We start from the raw sequence: 6,000 nt of genomic DNA on the forward strand, positions 1-6,000 counted from the left end.
CAAGTTTAATTAAATGTAAAAGCTTGCGGTACACAGTGCTCCTTTGACATTTCAGAGATATGCTTGTTTATCGCAATATAAAGAAAGCGTATACTAAAATCTCAAAATCAACATCTGCCTTACCTTTATATATTTTTATGTCCTCCAGATTTGAGAAGATAACTAGCTCAACGTTGAGCCTGTCAGTTTGCCTTAATTCTCGCACAACACCCAGACAAGCTGACAAAAATATATATTTTCATCCCCTCTTCTTACGGCTTCCAACGATTTAGTCGCCCTAATCTTGGCAATCCTACAAGGGTAAAAACTCCAATAACCTTTGGACAGATGATAGAGACATGAGGTTAGGACCATTGCTTTTCTTAGAAAAGTATCTACACAAGTAACATATTTTACTATTAGTCAAAAGATGCAGTTTTGATTGGATACCCTACATATTGTGGCTTTTTCACTAGTGCCAATGAGTAGTTCTGCTGAATAAACCCAAAACTCAAACAAGCAGTTGTTGAAAAGCACTAATTAAAACCTTTTTAGGTTAACATAATTTATGAGATGGAATGCTAACATAGATAAATAAAAAATGCATTCATATATATTTGCTTATGCTGTTCATCCATGTTGAATGCCAATGAAATACTGTAGTGTTTAATGCAGTGGTTACCAAACTGTTGAAATAGTAGACTGCACAAGGTGCAATTTCAAAATTGGGTAATGCATCAGCAGTTTTGCTTGTCATGTCAGTCATTGCAGAACTTAGAGAGCTAATTATTACTAATGTTAGTCCCCACTACAACAACAACATACTTAAACACGTAATATTGTCCTTGAAAGATTTCAAATTGAAATACTCTAGAATTCCATTCATTCCTATGGAGGACTGGTTTGTGCAACATTTGCCCATTACTCATTTCCAAATTCTTCAAGCTCTGTCAAATTTGTTGATCATTCCTAGACTACCATTTTCAGGTCTTGTCATAGAATGTCAAGTAAATTTAAGTCAAAACTGTAACGCGACCACTAGGGCACATTCACTGTCTTCTTGGTTAGCAACTCCAGTGTAGATTTGGCCTTCTTTTAGGTTACTGTCCCGCTGAAAGGTGAATTCATCTCCCAGTGCCTGATGGAGAGCAGACAACCAGGTTTGACTCTTTATTTATTTAACTAGGTAAGTCAGTTAAAACCTGTTGCGACTCTAGGGGCAGGATTTTCATTTTTGGAAGAAAAAAAACATTCCCGTTTTAAATGGGATATTTTGTCAGGACAAGATGCTAGAATATGCATATAATTGACAGCTTTTGGATATAAAACACTAACGTTTCTAAAACTGTAAAGATATTGTCTGTGAGTATAACAGAACTGATGTTGCAGGCGAAAGCCTGAGAAAAATCCAATCCAGAAGTGCCCCATATTTTGAAAGCGCTGCATTCCAATGAGTCCCTATTGAGCTGTGAATGTGCTATCAACCGGATTACGCTTTCTACGTATCCCCCAAGGTGTCTACAGCATTGTGACGTAGTTTTACGCATTTATGTTGAAGAATAGCCGTAGGCGGCTACATTACGTAAGTGGTCACCTGATGGCTCCCAGGGTGACTCTCGAGGGAAATACAGAGGTAGCCATTACTCCAATCGGTCCTACTAAAAAACAAATTCCTGTGAACGGGACCGTTGTCATCATCTGACACTAATTAGCATAACGCAACGGACATAAATCTTCCTATAAAATAATCCTATTCATGAAAATCACAAGTGAAATATATTGGAACACAGCTTAGCCTTTTGTTAATCACCCTGTCATCTCAGATTTTCAAAATATGCTTTACAGCCAAAGCTAGACAAGCATTTGTGTAAGTTTATCGATAGCCTAGCATGGCATTATGCCTTGCTAGCAGCAGGCAACCTTGTCACGAAAATCAGAAATCAAATTAAATCGTTTACCTTTGATGAACTTCAGATGTTTTCACTCACAAGACTCCCAGGTAGATAGCCAAAGTTCATTTTTTCCCAAATGATTATTTTTGTAGGCGAAATAGCTCCGTTTGTTCTTCACGTTTGGCTGAGAAATCGACCGGAAATTGCGGTCACGACAACGCCGAAAAATATTCAAAATTAGCTCCATAATATCGACAGAAACATGGCAAACATTGTTTAGAATCAATCCTCAAGGTGTTTTTCAAATATCTATTCGATAATATATCCACCGGGACAATTGGTTTCTCAGTAGAAGCGATTGGAATAATGGCTACCTCTGTACTTTATGCGAGATTTTCTATCCGGGAGCGTCATGTGACCACTTGCGCAATGTAGCCCCCTACGGGTATTCTTCAACATCAATGCGTAAAACTACGTCGCAATGCTGTAGACACCTTGGGGAATGCGTAGAAAGCGTAAGCTGGTTCATAGCACATTCACAGCTCAATGGGGACTAATTGGCACGCAGCGCTTTCAAAACCTGGGGCACTTCCAGATTGGATTTTTCTCAGGCTTTCGCCTGCAACATCAGTTCTGTTATACTCACAGACAATGTCTTTAGTTTTGGAAACTATAATGTTTTCTATCCAAAGCTGTCAATTATATGCATCTTGTCCTGACAAAATATCCCGTTTAAAACGGGAACGTTTTTTTTCCAAAAATGAAAATACTGCCCCTAGAGTCGCAACAGGTTAAGAATGATGGAGGCCATGGTGTTCTTGAGGACCTTCAATGCTGCAGATATTTTTTGGTACTCTTCCCCAGATCTGTGCCTCAACACAATCCTGTCTCAGAGCTGTACGGACAATTCCGTCAACCTCATGGCTTGGTTTTTGCTCTGTAATGCACTGTCAACTTTTGGACCTTACATAGACAGGTATGTGCCTTTCCAAATCATGTGCCTTTCCAAATCATGTCCAATCAATTGAATTTACCACAGGTGGACTCCAATAAAGTTGTAGAAACAATTTCAAGTCTCAAAGCAAAAGGGTCTGAATATTTATATAAATAAGGTATCTGTTAATTGATATACATTTGCAAACATGTCTAAACTTTTTTGTTTGTAATTAAAGGGTATTGTGTGTAGATTGAAGAAAATATATTATTTAAATACATTTTAGAATAAGGCTGTAACGTAATGTGGAAAAAGGGAAGTGGTTTGAATACTTTCCAATGTATGTGTGTTTGTGTTGTGTCGTTAATCGTGTGTGTGTCTATGCAGGTTATATGAATGTGTGTGGGTTGCCTGTGCATAGCTCGATTCCGTTTCTTTTTTTATACTGAAAAACCCCAGTCCTTAACGACAACATGATGCAGCCACCACTATGCTTGAAAATATGGAGAGTGGTACTCAATAATATGTTTTGGGCAAATACAACACAACACTTTGTATTCAGGACAAAAAGCCAGTATTATTACATTTTGCAGTATTACATTTGTAACTTATTGCAAACAGGATGCATGATTTGGAATATTTTATTCTGGACAAGCTTCCTTCTTTTCACTGTCAATTAGGTTAGTATTGTGGAGTAACTACAGTTGTTGACCCATCCTCAGTTCTCTCCCATCACAGTCTTTCAACTCTAACCGTTTCAAAGCCACCATTGGCCTCATGAGGTTTTCTTCCTCTCCGGCAACTGAGTTAGGAATGACGCCTGTATCTTAGTTGTGACTGGGTGTATTGATACACCATCCAAAGTGTAATTAATAACTCCACCATGCTCAAAGGGATAAACAACATCTGCTTCTTTTATATTTTACCCATCTACCAATAGGTGCCCTTTGTGAGGCATTGGAAAACCTCCCTGGTCTTTGTGGTTGAATCTGTGTTGGAAATTCTGCCTGAACGAGGGACCTTACAGATCATTTGTATGTTGGGGTACAGAGATGAGGTTGTCATTCAAAAATCATGTTTAACACTTGCACACTGAGTGAGTCCATGCAACTTAATAAGGCATGTTTTACTCCTCAACTTATTTAGGCTTGCCATAACAAAGGGGTTGAATACTTGACTCAATACATTAAATATAAAATAAAAAAATATTCATTTGTAAAAAAAAAAAATTCAAAGAACATAATTCCACTGACATTATGGGATATTGTGTGTCTAGGCTAGTGACAAATCTAAATTTAATCCATTTGAAATTCAGGCTGTAACACTACAACATTTGGAAATAGTCAAGTGGTGTGAATACTTTCTGAAGGCACTGTATATCAGTGCTTTCAACTTGTTTGGCTGATCCCTCCTTGTGACCCTGTTGGATTCATGTCAAACCGTGTCACAGGAGTGATCAGCCAATTGTGAAAAATGTACTACTTCAATTTGCCCATGCTGTCAGGCGCTATAATGACACAGCTACAAAGATAAGTCCTCTATCCATCTCTATAGTATACAGTAACCTCTCATCTTCTAGAATGAGAATGTTAGTTAATGTTTTATGTCTTCTCACTTTTGTTTATTTCACTTGCTTTGGTCATGTAAACATAAAGTCCCTCTGAATTGAATAGCTAGTGGCTTGGTAGTTTACCAGAGAAAATTGGCTTTAGGTTGAACTCAAATTACGCCTGAAATGTTGAAAGCTTTCCCCCAAGTCTAACTTTGTCATGCTTGATAATGACTTTAAAGTTTGGCATGAATAACAACATTTCATTGAATTATCAACATACTGAGGACGAGCAATCGAAGTCCAGCAGTGCAGTGGTCGGCTTATCCCGGTCGTCGCGAGCAAGGGTAACAAATTCCGTTGTAATCAAACGTGTACTACTTTATTTAATAAGCAATATGTCGTTATATGGCATGACAATAAATTCAGATGTCTTTAACTACAAGTAACGATATGAGATATAATTAAATGCCACGTTAGCATACTGGCTAACTAGCTACTGTGCTAACGTGTTAGCCTAGCTAACTAGCTACTGTACATACATACTAAAAGCGCACAACTCACTTGCATGAAGGGGGCCCAGGTTGAATAGAATGAATCCTCCTCCCTTTCCGTGTGGACACACTTTTCCACTCCGATACCAAACACACGTTAGCCACACAAAGACAACGCCAAAAGCCTATGAGAGTAGCTATAACGTTTTCGAACAAATTAGTCCAGGACTTAAAAAGTGGGTTTTAATCTTATTTGCTACGCTCGTACTCTGTCAACAGACAGGACGACTCCGCTCGAGCGAATGCATTGGTTTAAGTTTCAACGAGGGGCATGGCAGTGGACTGGCGGGGTCACTCGTTCACTGGCACGTCAATCCAAATACGTCATCATAAGAGCAGCTATACCCTGCCCTCTCCGGGTAGCATGTCAAGAGCTTGGAGTGTGATTGGTTATTGAGAGTACACTCGAGCAGCACACGCATGAAACGCACATAAAATAATTACGTAACTTCCACACGCGAGCAGGTTAAAATTTCTGCTATCGTGTAGCCTATAGGCCCATGACACTATAGAAACAAATGAATAAAAATAGCTGGTAATGTCAGGTTATTTGGCTTTATGGGTTTTAAAAGCTTACAAAGAGGATTCGTTTTCACATAGGCTGTTTTTACACATGCAACCCAATTCTGACCTATTTTCCACTAATTGGTATTTTGACCATTCATACCAGATCTTTTCACATCAGATCTTTTCAGAGCTGATCTGATTGATCAAATTAGTGGAAAAAAATATCAGAATTGGGCTGCCTGTGTAAATACAGCTCTAGAGGCTATTTAATTGATTCCAGACACAGAAGAGGACAAGCTACATTATGGTAGGAAAACCACTCCCATTGTAGCCGAAGCATAGGAGTGCCAAAGAGGTCTATGGAAACTAAGTTTCAGAACTCTGTGCAGTGCTGTGAAGTACATGTTAGGACTTTACAATTTGCATATTTACCACACACACACATATATATGTTTATTTTTATATATTTATGAATTTATTTATCTAAATCCTATTGAGATCAAATATATTTTACTTCGGAGACCTGTCCCAAGAAGAACTATCAACATGCAAACTATCACAACCGGCTGTGATTAGGAGACCCAT

The 6,000-nt window shown here is 38.4% G+C and overlaps 1 protein-coding gene across 2 annotated transcripts in view; it reads right to left on the reverse strand.

Annotated features, from left to right (window-relative positions):
• Window positions 1-5,162, reverse strand: part of LOC139408552 (phosphoinositide-3-kinase, regulatory subunit 1 (alpha)) — a 53,025-nt gene extending 47,863 nt beyond the window's left edge. Inside the window, exons 1-2 of one of the 2 annotated variants that reach the window (XM_071152576.1) lie at window positions 4,919-5,153; window positions 124-317 (exon numbers count right to left, since the gene is read on the reverse strand). The gene's annotated coding sequence lies outside the window, so the exon portion shown is untranslated. Of the gene's footprint in view, window positions 1-123; window positions 318-4,918 lie in introns of both variants that reach the window. The other variant, XM_071152574.1, reaches the window with a different exon arrangement.
• Window positions 5,163-6,000: the final 838 nt, after the last annotated feature.

This window comes from Oncorhynchus clarkii, chromosome 5, assembly GCF_045791955.1.
Source record: "Oncorhynchus clarkii lewisi isolate Uvic-CL-2024 chromosome 5, UVic_Ocla_1.0, whole genome shotgun sequence".
Lineage (NCBI taxonomy): Eukaryota > Metazoa > Chordata > Actinopteri > Salmoniformes > Salmonidae > Oncorhynchus > Oncorhynchus clarkii.